The sequence below is a fragment of the Danio rerio genome, chromosome 4 (genome assembly GCF_052040795.2).
Source record: "Danio rerio strain M-AB ecotype USA chromosome 4, GRCz13ab, whole genome shotgun sequence".
Classification (NCBI taxonomy): domain Eukaryota; kingdom Metazoa; phylum Chordata; class Actinopteri; order Cypriniformes; family Danionidae; genus Danio; species Danio rerio.
Window position 1 is genome coordinate 6894477 of NC_141024.2, and position 22449 is coordinate 6916925.

The following is a 22449-nucleotide window of genomic DNA, read 5'->3' on the forward strand; positions in this document are numbered from 1 at the left end:
TTGGTGGTGGTGGGGGGGGATCGGGAGGGAAACTCTAGGACTGTTTACACCTGGTATTAAAATCTATTTTCGTTGATGATCTAATCGCAAGGTAGAACATGCTGAATAAAGTTTTAAATAGGGTCTGGAATGATTTGAGCTTGTCATAAATTCCAGGAGTAGTTTTTAACACATTGCTTTTACATTTACATGTAGTCATTTAGCAGTGTTTCTCAACCACGTTCCTGGAGGACCACCACCACTGCATGGCACACCCATTACAGGTCTTTCAGTCTCTGCTAATGAGCTGATGATCTGAATCAGGTGTGTTTGGTTGAAGAGACATGGAAAACATGCAGAGCTGGTGGTCCCCCACACTCTCAGAAATAAAGGTACACAAACTGTCACTGAGATGGTACCTTTTCAAAAGGTACACATTTGTACTTAATGGGTCCATATTGGTACCTCAAAAGTATATATTAGTACCTAAAAATTTTAAGAGGAACACTTTTGTACTTTTCTCTTGTACTTTTCAGGTACTAATATGTACCCTTGAGGTATTAATATGAACCTTTTATGTACAAATTTGTACCATTTCAAAAGGCACCACCCCAGTGACAGCTCGCATACCTTTATTTCTGAGCGTTCAGGAACGTGGTTGAGAAACACTGTCCAAGGTGACTTACAATTGAGGAGGCATTTAGCGATTCAACAAGAAGAGGCAATACATACAAGAAGTGCTAGTTTTAGAGATTTTTTTAGTTTTAGAGATTTTTTTTTTGAGAGAGAGAGAGAGAGTGTGAGAGAAAGTCTTTTGACAGGTGGTTTGTCAAACCCACTCACCTGTAAATAAACCTTCTCTCTTACTCACTTTCTGTGAAGCACACTTCATAAATGCACAGTGTTTTTGTCGGTTAATGTGTCTAGTGAGACGAATGAGTGTGTTTCTAACAGGTGGTTTGTTAATCCCCCTCACCTGTGTAAGGCACACTCAGGATTTATAGTATTTTTAGTTGCTGTGTGATGAGGTGGCATAGAGGGTCTTGATTTTATTGGGATTCAGGTGCTCTCTGAAAATATGGGGTTTTAGTTGTCGTTTGAATGATACCAGTGAATCCGCAGTCCATATGGGAATGGGAAGATCCCTCCACTAGTATGGGATGTTGAATGAAAAGGTTTCGGAAACCTTTTTGTAACGACCTTCCCCTCCAAAAAGTGGACAAAAGAGATGGACTAAAATATTAGCACAATTGTAACACGACCGTAGCCCAATCCAAAATGTTTTACAATGATAAAAAGCCAATTAGAATTACAAATAGAATGAAAATAAAAATCTAAAATTTATATCAAATAACAAGCATGCATCACTTGAAGGATAGTGAGTAAAAATAAGTCTTTAAATTGGATTTAAGGGCAACACGGTGGGCACTGTTGCATCACAGCAAGAAGGTCATTGGTTTGAGCCTCGGCTGGGTCAGTTGGCACTTCTGTGTGGAGTTTGCATGTTCTCCCCGTGTTGGCATGGGCTTCCTCAGGGTGCATCGGTTTCCCCCACAGTCCAATGTCATGGTCTAAAGGTGAATTGAATAAGCTAAATTGGCCATAGTGTATGTTTGAATGCAAGAGTGTATGGCTGCTTAAAACACATGCTGGATAAGTTGGCAGTTCATTCTGCTGTGGCGACCCCTGATTAACAAAGGGATTAGGCTGAAAAGAAAATGAATGGTTTTAAAAAGCATTCAATGATGGAGTCCTGATGATGCTTACTTTACCTGTGATCTGATCAACCAAAGTGCATGTTGATACCTGGTGTAAACCACACCAACTCTTTGAACATAACATCAGAAGTTTGAAAGTTTGCAATGAGCAAGTCTCCGCACTTCATTGTGCCTTATTTTCCCATTCTAAATGATGCATTTATCGATTAGTTATGGTTTTTCCGGATGCATGAGTGAGTTATAAGTACCCTTGCCAAGTCATTATCAGCAGGACTGCGTGGAGGAGATTTTAAATTGTGGGAGATTTCACGCCCATCCAAGCGGTGATTGTGATTGTGTGGCTTTAGCGGTCTGCTAATGGCTTTAGCACAACAATTAACAGGAGGAAATGTTTATCTGCGACCCGATCAATACCGTCTCACCGTCCTCTGATGAATAAAAAGACAAAGTCAAAGAAGTCATTCAATACATGGTGGAGGTCAAGAGAGTGGCGCTTCCCAGAGCACATGGATGGAGACATTTAATGGTTTTTCCAATACGAACATGAAAAGCAGGGAAGGTGGGGGATTGTAATCAACTCCACTTTGCATACTAAAAGGACAGTTATGGGAATAAAGGATAGTTTACCCAATCATGTCATTATTCATTCATCCTTGTGTTATTTCAAACATTGCATTCTTTTTCTAGTGAAGCTGCAAGTTTTAATTCAATTCATGTTTATTTCTATAACACTTTTACAATATAGATCGTGTCAAAGCAGCTGAAAATAGAAGACTATTGTAAATTGAAACTGTCAGTCCAGTTTTCAGAGTTGAAGTTTAGTTTAGTGTGGTTTAATTTTCACTGCTGAAAGTCCAAACACTGATGAGCAAATCCATCGATGCGCAACTCCACAAATACCAAACCAAGCAAGCCAGCGGTGACAGAGGCAAGGAACAAACTTTACCAATTGATGAAAGTGAAGGAAAAAAAAAACCTCGAAGGAAACCAGGCTCTGGTTTTTGGAATATTATAGGACGCTTATTGTAAGTATAATGAAGCTGGTGATATAATGCAACAAAAATGACAAAGAAAAATCAAACAAATTAATGGATACGATTCAAATGAATCATTTACAGTGGTTTTGGGAACACATTAAATGAATCTGTCTGCTTTGTTTAAGAACTGGGCTAATGTTCTGTATTTTCTACCCCCAAAAAAGGCCTCAGAAGTCTAAACTGTCTGACAAGCACTCCAAATGACTGCAAATGACCTCTAGTCCAGGTTTTCTGAAGCCATCTTACACTTCTAGTCTAATAAAAAGCAGCAAACCAATCCACTAACAAATCAGCTTTACTAAAAACGGGCCTAAATCATTGATTCAGATCTAATGATCCAAATACAATAGAGAAAACACTCAGCAAAAGAGCTAAAATCTGATCTGAATAACTTACATTTCCAAAACCGCATGTCTGTTATATCTCAGTCATCTTTTAAGTTCAGTTTAAATGGGAGAGTGACAATGAAATAACAGGTTAATGATGACAGAACTTTCGCATTCTGGCTAAACTATTCTTATAATATTTCCAGCTGAATTATTTTGTCCTGCCATACTCCGAAAACATTCCTTATTAGTGCCAACACCGCATTATAAAGTTATTACTGATATTCGCCCCTTGTGTGGAAAAAAAAAACTCCCAGAATGCAGCACAAAGGCATATTAGGTCCTTTCCAGATTCAACAAAAGCAAAGCAACCACCGAAGTTTCGCCGGACGGCTGGAAGCAGCTTGCTTTGCTTTTCTTCCTCCTATAAGTTTTGTTGCCGTGCAGAAGAAATGCAGGCTGCCATCCATTAATGCACACATTGTATAAACAGCACAATGCATCACATTCCTCAGAGCTAGGAGCTCAAGGAGAACCCGGGCTGGAGCGTAAATAACAAGGCACTCAGGAACATATTTGATGTTGATATCTATCTCTAAGGACTGGGAGGAGGAGGTGGAGGGGAGAACAGAAAGAAACAAACTTGCACATTCAGTACAATGAAGCGCACACGGCAGACACGCACACAAACACATGATTGCGAATCCTTATGAAAATACCATTCTGCCCAAATGGATCAGCCGTAATTGGTTTCAGATAGCGAGGTCGAGGGGGAAAGGCGATACCGGTCACTATTATACAAAAACGGAGGAGAGAAGAGCGAATGTTTACACAGGCGTTCCTCGGCTACGTTAATAGCCGTGCCGAGATCAGCGGAGAGAAAAAGAGACAGGCGAAAGAAACATATGTCAACTCTCTCACCCCCTTTCACCAGGCAGTCTGTGTTTAGACTTAACGCAGGGGTAATGAGGAATACATTGCAACGTTCCCAGCGCTAAAACAAGCATGAAAAGCATTAGCAGCCAGTCGCAGCTTGGCACATCATTACAAACACATCTTCGCTCCTCAAGCTTTTTAAAGCCAATGAGGCTTTCGTGTAGTACAAGACAACGCAAGCCTTACAGTGAGGAAAAACTAGCTAAAAGAAGCTGATTGGTTGGAGAATTATTTCAATATTTGATGAAAATGCGTCACACTTGGTATTAAGATACGTTTTAATCGATCTGATCTCAAATGGACAAGTGTGAATGTGAATAGTGTGAAATGTTTTGAGCTTGTCCACATTTGGCAACATTCAGAGCTGGTTGAAAACACGTTCAACCGGATTGCTTTTCAAATGCACTTGAACAGCTGCTAAACACATATTTGGTACATATAAATATAATGCGATTTTTCTATGGCTGCTTAACTCTCAACAAACAGCAGCTTGCATCATGCCGTGCTTGTGTTTTTCGTAAGGCACAGCTTTGTGAATGTTTTATTTCATGTTTAAGTCTTTAGTGTGCACTTTGTGCCCTTTTCAACGCAAGGACGTGATTTAAGTCTCAAAACTTTGGATGTTGGTGTTTCGTATGATCGGTCCTTTGCGTCATCAATACTCGATCCTTATATATAGCATAATTATTTCATTCAAAGATACTTAATCACTTTCAGTGCTCCAAAATACTTAAATTAAGTGAATTAAATGAGCACAACAGCACATATACATGTAAAAACATGTAAAAATTAAAAACAATAAAATGTGTGGGCCTACAAGGAGATGATTGGAAACAAAACAAATTAATATCTATAATTGCATTAGTCAGTGCATAAAGTACCACATTCAATGTTTTTTAACTGATCTGATGCTTTTAATTATATGTATTTTTTGTGTACAATATGAAAATTGTGCAAAATTTGGCAGTATTACCCACCCACAGACACTTTCCCATCAGAAAAGCAGTTGAAAGTGGTAAAATATGGACGCAATAGACTTTTTAAATGCGTATAAATAAACATAGCATATTTTTTGTGACACTGTACAGCAGGGGTGTCCTACATATTTTGGTTCCAACCACAATTAAACACACCTGAACCAGCTAATCAAGCTCTTACTAGATATACTAGAAACTTCCAGGTAGGTGTGTTGAAGGAAGTGAGAGCTAAACTATGTTTGGACATCCTTGCTGTACAGCAATAATGACTATTTTTAAATGACTGTAAGGGTATGTTTAGGGTTGGAGTAGCAATAAACTTTAATAAACATTAATGTAATGGCTCTATTATGCAAAAATCACTTTAATAAAGGGTTTAACACAGTTGTGTGGCAACAGTGTGTGAATATAACCAGCTTCTAATGGTAAAAATGTATTAATTGTATATTTTATACTCACACTTGCTGTAAGCAGTCTGCAGATAGACTTTGATTGACGTTCTCCATTTGTACGTGTCATCAGAGGCGGAAAGCTCCGCCCCCCCAGTGACGATCTCTCCCTTCTTAGCATAACACTGTAGTAATGTTTTTGAAAGTGCCACTAGGCTGACACACAGGCATTTGTAGCTCCGCCCTATTTTTAAAAGACTACAATCTCATTTGCATTTAAAGGACAGTCACCAAAATGACAATTAGGATCACAGCCTTTAAGTGGAAAGAGTTGCAGACCATTATTTGTGCGATAATTTAGGCTGAAACCTCACATACACACTCTAGAGACATCAGTCACTTACTTTAGATCATGTTAAAAGAGCCTAATAGGCCCCCCTTTTAACAAATAATCCAAATTATTCTTGTTAACGTCCGGCCAGAGCTGTATCCCTTTTAGCAACACCCACATTATCAGGGTGTTTTGGGTGAACCATTATTTTTGAAGACATAAAAACATATCCAGATTAGAATTCAGCACGCGTTTCATGGGAAGTTTTGTGCACCGGAAGATCTCCAGTCCTCCTGTTGCAGAGGGCACACGTCAACTCTATGGAGAACACGCACAACAACACAAGAGATAGAGCGAGAGAGCACAACCCTTATCAATCCGACAGGAGTCTGCTGCCCACGGAAAACAAAGGACAAACAGTTTAAGCTGAACAAACAAACAGAGCTGATTGGCCGGTGGTCTGCGAGGCCTGTGCAAAGATAGGGCCCCCACTCTCGACGGCAAAATATTGACACCATATCTGTTATGTAAGTGTGTTTAGGACATAGGGGTCTGATGAGGGGCCAGGCCACTCATGAATAGAAAGCGTCGCTTCAGGCACGGATTTCATAAACAAGACGTGCGCTGAGGACATAACAGGCCTGCGGCGTGTCTCCATGTTGAGCGCCACATGCACGTCAGTGTGAATGACAGATGAGCATGTTAAAGGTCTGTTTGGACACACAACGGCAGTGGGTCAGTCTGTGGACAGTGTTCCAACCTCTGTTGTGAGGAAAGTTGACTGACACAAGGGTGGAACAGAGCTGCTTTTAAATCAAAGGTCATCCATGGCTGTGATCTGTGTTAGTGCAGCAGTTGCCAGTGAGAAAGGGCTTATCAGGGAGTCTGGATGGCCTCCGAACAACTGAATTTGGTGGATATACATGGAGTTAAATTAAAATAAAATAAATACATAAAGAATGATCCTTTATTATAGTGACTCCCCTCAGACAGCAGGTATGGTAAGGATACAGAATGTGATTAGGATATACACACACCATCATATTCACACAAGTTAAAGATAACTATGTATAAGTGATTCAACTGAATTGACAAATTATAATTATTATTGATGATGTAAATTATTGTTATTACACTAAAAGACAAATTTATTAAATGCAGTAATTGTTAAAAAAAAATAACAAGCTCCATTTATAATTAGGCCAAAATAAAAATGATTTTATATGATTATTTTTAGTCATTTTGATACATGATAGTGAAAATTGTCATTGAAATTGATAATACTAAAATAATAAAAAGGGGTGGCATGGTGGCTCAGTGGTTCGCAATGTCGCCTCACAGCAAGAAGGTCTCTGGTTTGAGCCTCGTCTAGGCCAGCTGGCATTTCCGTGTGGCGTTTGCATGTTTTCTCCGTGTTGACGTGGTGCTCCAGTTTCCCCCCCAGTCCAAAGACATGCGCTATAGCTGAACTAAAAAAACTGGAAGGGCATCCCCTGCATAAAACATAGAATAGTTGTTGGTTCATTCCACTGTGTCGACCTCTGAAATAGAGACTACGCAAAATGAATAAAAATAATAAGAAGAAAATCAAGAATTTAATCATATCTGATGTATTTTAGAGCAGGGGTTGCCAAATTTTTTTGACCCCCAAAATAACAATGTCAGTGACTTGCGACCCCCATTTTTCTCGAAGAAGGTTATCAATAAAAACACGTTGCTATAGGCCTATATAATGATGAGCATAACGCCAAGTCTAAGTCTAATAAACATATCATTTTTTTATAATCATTTATTAATTTAATTTAATATTAACCTCAAACATATAACTTTTAATGTATTCGAGTACCATAGAGGTTGTCAGAAAGTTTAACCTGGCCCTATAAAATCAATCTGCTGCAGCTGATGCTATTGCTGTGTGGTTAATCTAAACACCCCAGGCATCGCAATCCAATGGAAAAACCATTGAAAGGCTGATAGATTTTTATTTGTTTGTTGTTGTTTTTTTATTGTAACTAATAACTATCCTCTGTGGGTTATAGATACCATATAGTAATTTTAATAGTTTAATACAATTTATTTGAGGTTTGAAAATCACCAAGCGACCCCTGGTCATTGTACTAAGACTCCCCACTGTTTTAGAGGATGATGATAGGTGTTTATAAGAACGATAAGAGTAATGTGAAGAATACCAAAACTAAAGTGCGACCAGTAAGAATTAAAATGTGCCGATATACCATTTGAATGCATGTAGACTGACAAATGTAATCAATTTTCCATTCAATCTATCTCTAAACCCACTTATTAGTGCTTTTATCATGACTTTAAATGATAAGGATCTTCCAGTTTAAGTTGCTTGTGTTATACTTCAGCGTTGGTTCACCACTTTTCTCTTTTAACACAAGCAATAGTCCGCCAATGATCCATATGTGTGTGCATATAACAAATAAACGTCTCTGACTTGTGAGGTCTGAGATTAGTTCTTTGAAAAGGACTCGAGTGGGGAAAACAGCCCAAGACACAACATGTCCAGTAAGGATGAGCTGTGTACGCTCAGCATCCATTCCAGCAGCCGACACAAATAAAAAATGAGCAGAGCGAGACCGCGAGAAGAAGAAAAGAGAGAGAGAGAGATCTCAGTTATTGTGGATACACACAGTGTTTTTCCTCAGCCAAACGCCATACTTCTCAGACAAGAGAAAAGGATGTGGGAATAATGAGTGTTTTTATGTATGACTCAATAAATCAGCGGTGTGTGCAGCTCGCGGGCCGGTCCGTGGAGACGCTCCTCAGCTGCAGGGCCAAGCGCGAGCTAACCGGCAGAACAATGGGCTTCTGTGAGCCGGGCTCTCTCTTTTTCTCCTTTCATTCCTTCTCCGGCTTTTTTTCTTCTTTCCTCCGCGCTTCCCGTCGTTCCTCGCCTCACATCTCCCCGTCTTCCCCTCGCTCGCTTCTTGTTTATTGATTTTCTAGATTAAGGATCCCATGGAGAGAGATTGTAACATACAACCATAAAATTATTTTGGGGTGCGCTTATTTGCCTTCCCCTTGCATCTATTTGGCCTGTGTCTGTAGACAATTATGCTCTCCCGGCCCAGTCTCAGGTGCTAATAATGAAGGACAAATAGAATCGTATGTGTAAACTTCCCCTTCTGATGAAAATTTATATTAACTTTCTGCCACTGTAAACACAGGAGGCATAGCTCAGCCCTCCCTGGTGGATTCGAGATGAATTCGCTCATTTCTAGCCCAGAAAAGCCGGGCATTTACGACAGGGAGGGAGAGAGAAAACAGAGATCTGCTTCATTGTGTAACCTCATACTTATTTTTTCAAGTGCGAGGAGACAAAACATGAGTCTGTCCGGCCCATCAGGGTGTGTGTGCGTGTGCAGACAACAGCGATGTGTGCGTTTGTCCGTACGTGTGTGAGAGCGCATGGCCCTTGTTGGGGAAACGGTGCCAGCAATAACAGGCCAAACAGAGTCGGCTTCCACCGTTCACTGCAACCACAAACATTCATACGCTTCCCGCCTCCTGCAGACACGGTTATGGATGGTTCTCGCAAAATCCACGCCACACTTTTTTGCACCGGAGCACGTATAATAGTTTACAGTATCGCCAGCAACCTGTGGAGGGAATTAGACGGCAGGGGCCCCCACACTGAAAACAACATCTGTATCCCATAGAAATCCAGAACTGCAAAGGGTGTGAGGGAAAAACGAACAATTTCCACTCAAATTTGTTGCTTTTGCTAAGAGGAGCGTCGCTTTTGCTTATGCTTACACACATTTCCAACCATTTTTCTAAACTTTGGAGTATAAACATTTGTGGTGCGAACATGAACGATACTCGAAATCAGAAAGTTTGTTGAGGAGAATATTCAGGCCTCAATAATTCAGAGCTTTCTGCTTGCAAGATGAGATTACCTCTTGTACTTCTGATGTTTTATTTGCCTCAACAAATGCAATTTTATTTTGTCAAGTGTTTTTTACTATTAAAGTTGTTATAAAAATAAAAATAAATATTAAATGAAAGGGATAGTTCACCCAAAAATGAAATTTTACTTATTATTGTCTTTGCCTCCGAAGTGGTTCCAAACCTTTTTGACTCATAAGAAAAACAAACACCATCGGAGTCAATGATTACAGGTTTCCAGGTTGTGTTTGTGTTAAAAGAAACTCAGATTTGTTTGATTAGTGAAGTAAATGGTGACAAAACTTGTATGTTTTGGTGAACCATCCCTTTAAATCCTTAAATGGTCTGGCACTATCTGTCTATAATCCTGGTAGCTCACTAAGGTATTCTGATCAGTTTACTCTCTCTGTCCCTGTTTAAAGCCTGGTTTTTACTCGACACCTCCGCTAGTTTGCTTGAGTTTGTGAATGTGATGTCATCGCAGTGTTGTGGAGCTTTGGGTGTGCGCGACATGATTTCGGCCGGCGGAGCGCACAAAATTTTCGGAGACTCAAGCAAACCGTTCACGCGGTGTCGCATTTCATTTGAGTTGAATAATAATCATTTTCAAGAGATTTTGTCTTAAACAGCACGACTGTACAGGCATCTTTATGATATGTCCATGCATGATAATAGCGATAACTAGATGGACAACAATTCTTGGCTACAAATTGCAACAGCAGTGAGGAAGGAACGTTTTTGTAAAAGTTTGGAACAACCTGAGGGATAAATCTGCTAAAGCCAAAACAGATTATTTAATTACAGAAATGTGTTTTTCACCATTCATTTTGAATTTAAAATAATTTAATAGTTACAAAACTATAATTAAGGAACAAATTGTTTCTTTGATAAGTGAAAAAAGAATATTTTAACCTGTTGGTTTACAATATACAGTTTTGTTTTGCTCTTTATTGGTGATAATGGTTTACTCTTTCTATAATAAAATATATTTGTAGAGCAACCCATGTTCTGTTGTCAGTAATATTTTAATAAACTTTAATAGGTAAAACTGTCCAACATATGAACAAAAGCACGTGATGCATCAAAGTTTGATTTAAAAAATCTTGAATGGTCTCTAATCTTTAGAGTCATTAAAATAATTAATAAAAATACTAAAAATAATTAGTTTAAAAATCTTGAACGATATTAATGATAAGAGATTAATGACGTAGTTCCGGAAACTTCCTACTTCTATGGTTATCTGTCTGACTTTACGGTGGGTTCCTTTTGACAGCCCCCTGTCGTTTTTAAACAATATCACAAAGCCGAACGCGTCAAGTATAAAAGCCTCGTCCGTTTCGTGAGGTGCACGCGCAGTCAGTGGAGGTATGCGATGCAGTGCCAGGCAAAAGTATAAACCAGGCTTAAGTGAAGTGGGGATCTGGCTTTTGCTGTTATCACCCCAAAACTCTAGAATAAGCTTCCACCCCACATTAGACGTGCTCCAACTCTATCTGTTATTAAAAAGCTTCTGAAACTGCATCTTTGTTCTGTAGCATTTGAGCCTTTTTAATGTTGAGGGGTTTGTCTTATGTTTTAATTGTTATGTATGGGATGAAGCACTTATTGTAATCAGTATTGATTGTGTTCAGCACTTTGGGCAACGTTGTGTTGTAAAAATGTGCTATAAAATCTAACTAGAAGTACTAACTAACTAACTAGAAGAACTAACTAAAAGAACTCAAAATCTACATTTACACCAAAATTAGCTGTAATCACTTATAATTAAGGGAAAAACTAAGCCAATAAACAAATTTTTGTGCCTAATGAATGGCAAAAGAAGGATGTAATGATAATTCACAATAAAAAATCAATAAAAACACAAAAAAGTAATGTAAAGGCATGAGATTATGCCTTATATAGGCTCTTTTAACTTGAGCCATCTAGAAAACCATGAAACAAGCACCCAGAATGCCTTGAATGAACACCAGAACGTGAAACCTGGTGTCATCTAATCTCCTGCGATTCACTTTTAAAGACGCTTAAACGTAGAGGTATCACAGATCAGTTGTGAAAGCTCCTCTATCTCTCTCTGGGAGCTCAGACGTTGTTCCTGCACATCTCTGTCTGGTTTCTTTACCTCTGAAATTCGATCTCTGCCTGCTTCTCAACGACCGGCTTTGGTAAAGCCCTTGCTTTCAACTGCTGTATATCATCTGGGTTTAGATAAGGTGACTCTGCAGGGTCTTTTATCTGGCTTCCTCACAGAGCCACAAGCGAGAACGGAGGCTGCTTTTCACTTACACCGTCAACACGTGCGGGCCGGCGGATGAAATAAAGGAAGAGTGAGCCGGCGAACGAGTCCCCACTTCCTTGATGCACTTGGCTTCTTTTCCAAGTGATTATGATCCATCTCTTTTTCGCAGTTCCACGCCACTGAGCGTCACACGGTTGGAGGAATACCTCTTTATAAATGTTGCATTCAGGGGCAAGAGAGAGAAGGAGAGAGAGAGCACACGCCACACTTCATTTATATTGAGGCCGGAGGAAAAAAGAAGGAAAAGAGTAGCACAGAGCTTTTGTCAGGGCAAGCGAAACGGACTTGTATGCCGTTTGGGCATAGCGTTTGTTGACAAGAACTTATTAAGAGGCTCAGGCTGAAGAGTACACAGCTAGAGGCAAAGTGTAGACTCTCTCCGCTGAAGGGGAAAGAGAGAGAGACGCCAATCTCTCAGTCTCATTGATAAAACAAGTGTTTGTGCAGAGTGTCGAAATGCAATACACACGACTGCGATAAAAACAAACTAAGCGAGTATCATGCAGATGCACGGTTTACGATTGATGCAAGTGGTAACATTAACATTATGAGTGAATGAGATGATGGTGTCATCTATTTAAGTTTACTAAAAATAAACTTTCATTGCCAACATGAGCACTTTTTTATTAATTTTTTATTAATTTTTTATTAATTTTTTATTTTTTATTATTAATTAATTAACCCTGACTAAATGTAATTGTGAAATATATATATATATATATATATATATATATATATATATATATATATATATATATATATATATATATGTTATACAAAAGTAATTCGAAATAAACATATATATGTATATTGCATTAGGGTAATCAAAATAATTTCACTCATATCAGTGGATATTGATAATCATCACAGTAAATTTTGATTTTCAAGTTTAAAAGCTGACTTTACTCTAAACTGTTAATTGTTCATTTAGAATTCTCTTTTATTGTCAAAACATGACAAATCTGAGGTACAACAATTATAACTTGCATGTTGCTAGCATGAATGTAGTATGGATTAGCATGTTTCTAGTATGATGAGTATATTATTAGTATGTTTCTAGTATGGATCGGTATTTTGTTACAATGAGTTGGTATGTCCAATCCAATGTAAAGTCAATGGCAGATTTTTACAATAGAAGTCTATGGGACAGTTGCTAAGGTGCCTTAAGTGCTTGATAGGGCGTGGCTAGTAAGGTCATCAGTGATTGGCAGATTGGTAGTCAGAGTTAAATGAGCCCAATCTTAAGTCTGTATGACAGTCTGGTGGAAAGTTATCAGGTCACAAAGTTTCATCTAATGTTAAGCCAATGAGACTTCTCAGAATTTTCCAGGTCAGTTTTCGGAAAACTGTATGTCGGAGCAGTTTTTAAAAGATACAACAACCTGAGTCAGAGCAGTTTGAAGGTTTGGAGTAAGTTTGGTGTTTGTAGTATGATTGGTCTAGGAGGTAGACTCTCAGAAGAAGTCGGAAGAGGAATATTAAGCCTATGTAGTATAATTGTTCAGCTAAGTCCCTTTATTTATCAGGAGTCGCCACAGCAAAATGACCCGCCAACTTATCCAGCAAATGTTTTAGCCATCATCACTCATCACTGGGAAACACCCATACACTCTCATTCAGAAACATACACAACAGCCAATTTAGCTTACCCAATTCACCTACAGCACATGTCTTTGGACTGTGGGGGAAACCAGAGCAACCAGATAAAACCCACGCCGACACGGGGCGAACATGCAAACTCCACACAGAAATGCCAACTGAGGATCAAACGAGTGACCTTCTTGCTGTGAGGCGATCGTGCTACCCACTGCGCCCCCGTGACGCCCAGCACATCGCAATAATTATTGTAATCATTTAATCCAGATCCTTAAATTATGTAAAAAGCTTTCTCTTTTATTCCAAAAATGCAATACATTTCTAGTAGGTGTATATGTAGATAATATAGTAACGCTGATGCTATTATAATTAAAACAATACAAGTAATTCCATCCTTTTCTGGGTAATAGTGCATGTAAATATATCACCTAGTAGTCTCCCTCCTGGCAGCACTCTAAAAGTCAATAGTATTTGTCTGAGCTTATGTGTGTGTGGTCTAAGACAAGCTCTTGTGTTTCCCACAAGGTTGACTGGCCCCTTTGTGACCTTCAGTGTAAAGCCCAAACCCTGATTACCACTCAACTAACCACAGACGGCATGTTGTGGAACAATATGTGGTTCTCCTCCAGCTGAAGGAAGCTTAAAAACTGTCCTCAGACTTTATCGCTTTTCAATAGCGCAGGAAAAATGATCCCCGCCAAATGGAACCAGGTTACAAGAGCACGAGCCACTCCAGGTGAAGACAAACTATTGTTTTCAGTCCATTTACCTGAGTGCTCAACTGTCATTAGTTTGCGGTGGGCAGCTAGTCCATTCAGCCTGGGTGATGGATCTTCCCAGCCCATCTCAATGAGCGTTCAGATCAGCGGAGTTAATAGCGTTACATCTAGTCGGCGGTGGGCCAATGCATCTCCGTCAATCCTCCCTGCTGACGGAGCGCTGGGGCCCCGGGCCCTCACAGCTATGTGTGCCAGCGATCTGCAGCGTTTGTCTTGTGAATATTCCAATTACAGTGCGTGCCTGACCTTTCGAGTGAGCTGAGCTGGGGTAGAGTTATCTTCCCTCCTGACACACGCCGCCTATCAGTCAACGTTTCAGCCAGAGAGACAGATCTGTTTAAGGGTTTCAGGCTGATTACGAAAAGCTATGGATTGTTACACACACAACCCTAGACGTGCGGTGATTAAGATGCATGCAATGTGCCGATAAACATACGCGTTCACGCAAACACGTCAGCACTTTGTATCCACACGCCATGTATCTGCTATAATCAGCTGGCTAACTGCCTGACTGCACTCGTTCCCGTAAACAAACCCTGTGACGGGCCTATATGCCATTTTACAAGGTTTATTCCGCAAACCTAGCGTGAACAAAGTCATACTTTTGTAGGCCCCCCTGTTCCTGACATCTAATCTACATCTTTCATTGAATCAAGAATGGAAATGGCCAAGAAATGCCTCTTTTTCAATTTCATGCTGAGGTAGCTCAACTTAGTGGGCGTAATTTCTCCTAACAAGAAAATTCATCACAATGTCGTTCTCTTAGTTTGACCATGAGAACACCCCCCTGCCTTTTCTCCCTCTTGTTATGCTTTGATGAACATCCCTAAAGCATCATCGCTGCCTTAACAACACTTCTGATAATAACTAAACAATTACATTGACTGTTAGAAGCACTACGAGCTACGCTAAATAGAAATCCATGCTTGGCACAAACAATAACTTGTGTACACAAAGTGAAGTATATCACACATAACCACGATGCTAATTGCTTTAGCAGCAATTGATTCTGCTCAAACAACCACAGTCAAACCGAGGCAAGCGTCCATTGTTGCCACACAACTGAGGAAATACCTAGCGGGCAAATTCATGCATCAAATAACTCCTGGTAAATACCTCCAGCAATAACAATCACATTTCAATTGAAATGAAGTAGCGTTGGAAGATTTGAGCGTGAAAGCAATATCAGCTTAGCGTCAAATCAAGCATGAAGCCTCACACACAACCTTAATTCATGTTTTGCATACGACGACGGCATTTGCTTATCGTGGCGTTCGCTCAATCCCTCTCATGCACAGTGTGCCACAATGTGGCTAACATTACTCTAGCTCATAATGGAGATGTTTAGACCGAACTGACAGTGACAAAAAATGGATATAACATCGATCCTACACTTAAAAGATAAAAAAAAAAGTCCCGGACGAGCCCCCAGAAATAACACCCACCGAGAAAGCCTGCAAGCCCAAGCTAAGTGACATGTGCATGCGTTTGAAAAGCCTCTTGTGTATTTGCGAACTGAGGCTGAGCTTATTTACAGCATTTGTTGAAAAGCCCTGAAGAGCTGCAAGCTGAGAGGGTCTCTTACATATGCATTTAGTGTCTGGGGGCAGTGAGCTATGAGCCAGGCCAGACGCCACTCATATGATCTCTCTCTCTCTCTCTCTCTCTCTCTCTTCCAGCATTATGGAATTCAAATATTCAAGTGGAAGAGTGGCAACATCTGACTACCTTGTGCATAGCAAATGGAGGGAGGAACGGGGAGAGGGAACGGCTCTGGCAACTCCTTAACCAGATTTACATCATTTTAATATTTGTTCCGGAAAACCTTCACATACAAACATCCCCAGGCAGGCGTTTCACAGGCTGATTTGTTACTATTCATGGATAAACCGGGGAGAAACTGTAATACTAGACATGCTTGTTAAATTCACAAGGCTCCAAAGCTGCCTTCTAGAAAATCCTGCCTCTTGGTTGTCAGCTTAAGACGCCGGGCATCTGCATATGTGAGCATTTTAAGCTCTGTTAAATGGTTTGTGGTGTCATAGGCTGTCAGAGATACTGGGAGGATGAGGTTCAGGATGCTCCAGTTTCCTCACCCTGTTTTTATTGCTTTCCAGTTAAAGTTGACTCTGAATGCACCGTGCTCTTGGAGGCCTTTCCTTTGAATCACCTGCTTCGGAAGAGAATTTTAGTTTTCGGTTCAACGGTTTGAGCGATGAACTACACTACCCATAAGCACCTGCTCCACAGTCTTAAACAAGTGATCTGATGACATAATCCACAGTTAAAGTACGCCACTCTAGTGGAGGCTTCTGCCCTGAGGGTTGATATAGATTTCAGCGCTGTTAATTTCCACAGGCAGACCGGTTAGGAAACATCACAAAAACCAGCAGGAAATGAGATGTGAAGTGGTCATTGATCTTGACCGGCTGACTGCTGGAGTTTTATTTACACACAAGAGGTTAAACGTAATTGCTAAACACAAGCAGCTGGTTTAGAGTCATGGCCTAATGGTTAGCCTCTGTGCTAACACATTGAGCAGTGGTGCACTGTGCAGGTCAGGGTGACTCAGAATGCAGGAAATCTCAAACAATTTCTCAATAAGCCACTCGCCCTCATCCTTCTCGCTTTAAAAAATCCAATAAAAATACCATGAACTATTAAGGTAAAATATTGACAATCTTGTTTAAATATGAATATAATAATGTTTGTAAACTTGCCAACTTTTTAAAGCAAGCGAAAGCTGTATATGACAGCATTTTAGCTAACATGTTGCAACATACTCCATGCAGATCACTCAAATTTAAAATCAGTATTTCTCCGCTCTGCTTCAGTTGTGCCCTAAAATGAAAGTGTTGTGGGTACAAGTATGCAATATCATTTCACAGACTCATTGACTTTTCATTGGATTCAGAGATATGTTTATTGGGCAGTTATACAAATTCTAACCTCCAGCATAATCATCCTATTAAGCTTACTGAAATGCTGCTGACAATAGCTAAAAAATGCATTGCTTCAAAATGGAAAACAGTCATTGATGTACCAATTGGATGTCAGAAGTTTGCGACTGTACACCATCAGAGATCACGTATTCTTTGAGCGGAAAGGGTGAATTATTTCAAAAGATTTGGAATCCACTTTTGAATAATATTAAAACAGCACCACATGATTTGATTTGACAGTTTTTCTCTACTGGTTTATACTGAATCTTTAATTTATTTATTTGTATTTAACTTATTTACTTTTACATACTGTGTGTGTAGGTTTTACCTTAGCTTGTTTGCTGTCTAGTTTCGATGTTCTGTATTGTTAACTTTTTTAAAAGCAAAATAAAAATATATAATTCAAAAAAGAAATATCATTAGAGGTTCACAGAATAAAACCAAAACCAAACAATAAGTTTTATTCAACAAAAAAATTCATTCGTAAATCCAGAAAATCAAACAAATAAAAAAAAGTTTAAATAAAATAACATTGTATAGATTAAACAATTATATGAAGACAATTCATAAGCATGATTAAGTAGGGATGTCCAGATCTAATCACCTGATCACGCAGTTTGAGACTCGCGATCAGGATTCCTTATTTTTGAACACATCTATAGTTTTACGGTGGCGCAGAGTTAGACCTCTTTCTTGACTTCACACAAAAAACAGCAACGTGTGCAGCATGAGCATAACTATTGGTTAAATGCCTGCAAAGTAGAACACGGAAGCAGCTTGAAGCGGAAAGAGCGAGCATGTCTGCGGTCTGGAGGTATTATTAAGTTGATGACGACAACATTGCCAGAGCAAACTGTAAGATATGTAAACTTGGGATTTCCTGCTGAGTATTTTAAATTGATGTGCGGTTTGTTTTTATATTAGATTTACAGTTGCACTAAAGTCCAATAGTGAAGAATTTGTGTTATTTATTACTTGATTGTTCAAGCTACCTCACAGAAGTGCTCTGTTTTTTGTTGAATGTTAAAATAAGGTGAATTAAATAAACAATAAGGAACACCCTGGATCTGTTTCTTCGCTTTATTCTTTTTGTATGAATATGTAGTATCAGATTGAGTTATAGTATCGGTAGATACTCAATATCAAATGACTCGAGGGCAAAAAAACCTGATCGAAACATCCCTACTAGTAAGGTAAAATTACTATAACATTAAAAAAAACCTCCCATGTATCCTTAAAATGTCCAACGCTGAATATGTGTTTCACCTGTGTCTTTGACCTCTGTGTCTCTGGTCACCCAAGCATGAGTAATGTTCATAAGTGTTTGTTACCAGCAGATATAACACCCTGTCCCTTTCTCTCTCTTTCTCTATTCCCCCTCCTCGCTCGATCTCTCTTTCAAAGCCACGGCTTGACATTTCGCCTGGTCTCTGGAGAGGCCGATGGGAAATGGAGTTACTACTGGAGGCGCACTGTAAATTCCATACAGCCACATGTTATGCGGCCTAAACACAAATGACCAGTCGCAGGATGTGACGATAACAGAATAATGGCCAGTGTTGTCTGGGGACGCCGATCCGTCATGCTGAGGCTTATATCTTGCAGTGTCATCGCGAGATGCTGCGCGGCTCTATATGTCAAAGCTGCAACTGTAAAAGTCATCGCCAATGCATTTGATGGAGTTTCTAGTGCAAATCTTTATGATATGTGGCTCTGGTGAATGGTACATGTAGGAGTGTGTGGGATTTACACCCTGCAGTGATGAAGCTAATAAGTGTCTTCATGCTAGAGTGTAAATAGGATGTGTTTGGCAATTAAGTTTGCGACCATATTCTATAACAAGGTTTGTATGAAAAGCCAAGGTTTTGCAAATGTCTCTAAACATGTCAAGAGGTAAAACCTGGAATTAGTTCATCTTTAAATTTAAGAAAGTGTGGGGGGAAGTGGAGTAATATTGTGTATCTTGCAGTCTTGTCGTGAGATGCAACAGCACTGGCTCTATATATCAATGCTAGAAGTGTTATTTTCTAAAATATATGTCTCCGGTGAAACTGTGTGTGGTGTTTACACACTGTAATGGAGAAGTAAAGTGGAGATAAAGTTAATGAGCTTCTTTATAACATTAAAAATGAACAGTGCTGCCAAATTCCATCCATTAGAAGCTAATTATGGACAGTCCATAATAAATAAATAACTTATGAGCAGCCAAATATCTCTTAAAATGTTATTTTAATGAAATTAAAAGTGTAAAAGCTGTTGTAGATTTGCTTCATTTATAAATGTAGGGAAACTTCAGAAAAAAAATAACAGAAAATAGGAAAAATCACATGGAAAAGAGGAGTTACATCTTGAAGTCATCGTGAGATGCAAAGCTGTAACTGTAGAAGTCCTCAACAATGCAATTTATTTAGTTTGTAGTGCTGATTTTTATTAAGTGTAGCTCTGGTGAAACAGTATATGTGTGTTATTTACACACTGTATTTAAGAGTCTCATACTGTTGTGATAAAGCCTCTTTATGTAAATTAAGTGTAACATTGATTATTTTCATGGACATGCAAAAATAGTGCCGCCATATTTCTTCCATTATAAGGTTCATATGGGCAGCCAAATATCTGTAATATTATTGAAACACATTTCAAAGCTTAAAATTGTAAAACAAAACTGCAAGAAAATATAAATAAATGGGAAATGACCGATGGAAAAGTCAGAGAAAGATGCCGCGCAGCTCAATATGTTTAAACTGGAGCAGTAAAAGTCTCAGATATTGCATTTTATTTAGTTCCTATTGCCCGATCGTTATGAAATGTGTCTCTTGTGAAACTGAAAGTGTGTGTTATTTACAAACTGTAGTGTATAAGTCTCAGGCCGGTGCGGTAAAGCTACAGATAAAGCTTCTTTGTGTAAATGATGTTTACTATTGATTCTTCTTATAAACATAAAAAGTAGTGCCACCGTATTTCTTCAACTACAGAATTTTTACAGACAGACAAATGTTGGGGGATATTTCAGAGCTCAAAAAAGTGCAAAACCTCAATTTAGTTTATTTTTAAGTCTAAGAAACTGAAGAAAAAATAAATAAATTTATCAATGTAAAAGAAGTCAGAGATAGATGCTGCACAACTCAATATGTCAAAACATGAGTAATAAAAGTCACCGATAATGCAGTTTATTTAGTTCCTAATGCCTGATCTCTATAAAACATGTCTCTGCTGAAACAGTAAGTGTATGTGTGTGTGTGTGTGTGTGTTATTTACACACTGTAGTGGAGGAGTCTCAGGCCGGTGTGATAAAGCTAATGAGCTTCTTTGTGCTGGAGTGTAAATGAGACAGTCACCTCGCTTTCGCTATCTGCGGCGGTAGAGACTCCAGGGGTGATTACTGCTTTAAATTATGCTCAAGGGCAAAGCGCTATTTGCATCAGAGGGGCTTTTATTTGGCTGATGAGCGGCGAAAAAAGCGTCATCGCCCTGCCTGAAGACGTTGCACTCGCTGCAGCTCCCGGTGGACGGCGGGGGGAGACGAAAGCCAGACTGGATGTGTTTGTGCGGCGTCTCGGCGTTACTTTGTTACTTTCCCCCTTGCTGAATGACAGTCAATGGACCCCTAGAGACGCCTCTCCTCCCCACCTCCATGTGCGTGTGCGTTAATGTGTTTGTGGGGTGATGATGGAGTCAGACTCATTGAATATCAATTAGCATGCTGCTTTTTTGGCTTCTGTGTATGGTCTGTTTTCCAGGTGTAAGCGTTGTGAAAGAAATAAGTCTTACTGAGGTGATTCGCTTTCAGCGATTCCCCCCCTCCCTCCTTTCCTACTACCTCCAATTTCATTTGCTCGTACACCTGGAGAAGACGAGGAAAATATGGCTGACACTGGCTGTCAGGAGTCTCATCTTAAATTCTCCTCAAGCTAAAATGTCGGGTTAATTGCTGTCATTTTTACACCGGGCCAGCGACTTACACACCGCTTCCTGTAACAATCCCTGTTAGCAGGGGGAAAAATTATATTTATGTATAAAATCAACATCGTCTTGTGCATCTGGACATGACTTTGTGTATTAATATTAAAGTTTGGCTTATAAAATAAATGTAGAAGTGATCAAATTTGACAGAAAGACAAAAAAACATTGAATTCTGACAAATAAATGAAGGAGAAATGAATGTTGAAAACGCTCCCATTGGAGCTTCCCTTAAAGAGAGGAAGTTCATTTAGCAGAGTATGGCTAACTACATTAGAAATCCATACAATCTTATTAAAGCTAAACTGTCATCTAGAGGCTCCATCATGTTATATTACATCACATCTGCATTTACAGATCAATGCAAACTTACTTGTTTACATGCGCCTTTATCAATACAATAACATTAAATGCTCGTTTAACAACAGCTTCAAAATCAATGGAGTTCATGTCTTTAGCAATAATTCTTCTCAGATACATATCTACCATAATAAGGTCCTTATGGAGAGGTAATGCTTTACAAATGTCTCTGAGAATGTTGGGAGATATGTATAATGCTCTAAACCTTTAGTTAGGACGGGAGTTTCTTCTTAAGGAAGTATTATTTGTATAGGAACTTCATATAAAGGATTCTGAATCTTTGTGCATGCTTATGGAGATTTTTGGCTTTTCATTGTGTTTATTTTGTGATCATTCTGCCTATGTTAATGCAAACAGCATATTGTATATTTGTTGAAATTTAACATATGTGTAACTTCACATATCTTCCATAATAATGTCCTTATGAGGAGGTGATGTTTTGCAAGTGTCTCTGAGAATGTTGGGAGACATTATAATGCTCTAAACTTTTATTTAGGAAGGGAATCTCATATTAAGGGATTATTATATGCATAGGGACTTCATATTAAGGATTCTGAATCCTTGTGTATCCTTTTGGAGATGTTAGCCTTTTTCATTTTATACATTTATTTTTTGTTCTCATTCCTGTGTTAATGCAAACAGCGTATTGTATATTTATTGAAAGTATATATTTATTTAAAAGTATATATATCTTTACATATCTTTAATAATAAGGTCCTTATGGAGAGGTAATGTTTTGTAAATGTCTCTGAGAATGCTGTAATCCTTCTGCCTATATTAATGCAAACAGCATTGAAATTTAACATATGTGTAACTTAACATATGTTCCATAAGAATGTCCTCATGAGGAGGTGATGTTTTGAAAATGTCTCTGAGAATGTTGGGAGATATTCTCATGCTCTAAACATTAATTT

At 39.0% G+C, this 22449-nt stretch overlaps 1 protein-coding gene and 1 long non-coding RNA gene across 8 annotated transcripts in view; one reads left to right on the forward strand and one right to left on the reverse strand.

Annotated features, from left to right (window-relative positions):
* Nucleotides 1-18282, forward strand: part of LOC141381570 (uncharacterized) — a 71124-nt gene extending 52842 nt beyond the window's left edge. Inside the window, exon 3 of the long non-coding RNA XR_015482539.2 lies at nt 15956-18282. This is a non-coding gene — a long non-coding RNA (uncharacterized LOC141381570). The remainder of the gene's footprint in view (nt 1-15955) is intronic.
* The window catches only part of foxp2 (forkhead box P2), a 149877-nt gene that overhangs the window by 48964 nt on the left and 78464 nt on the right, over nt 1-22449 (reverse strand).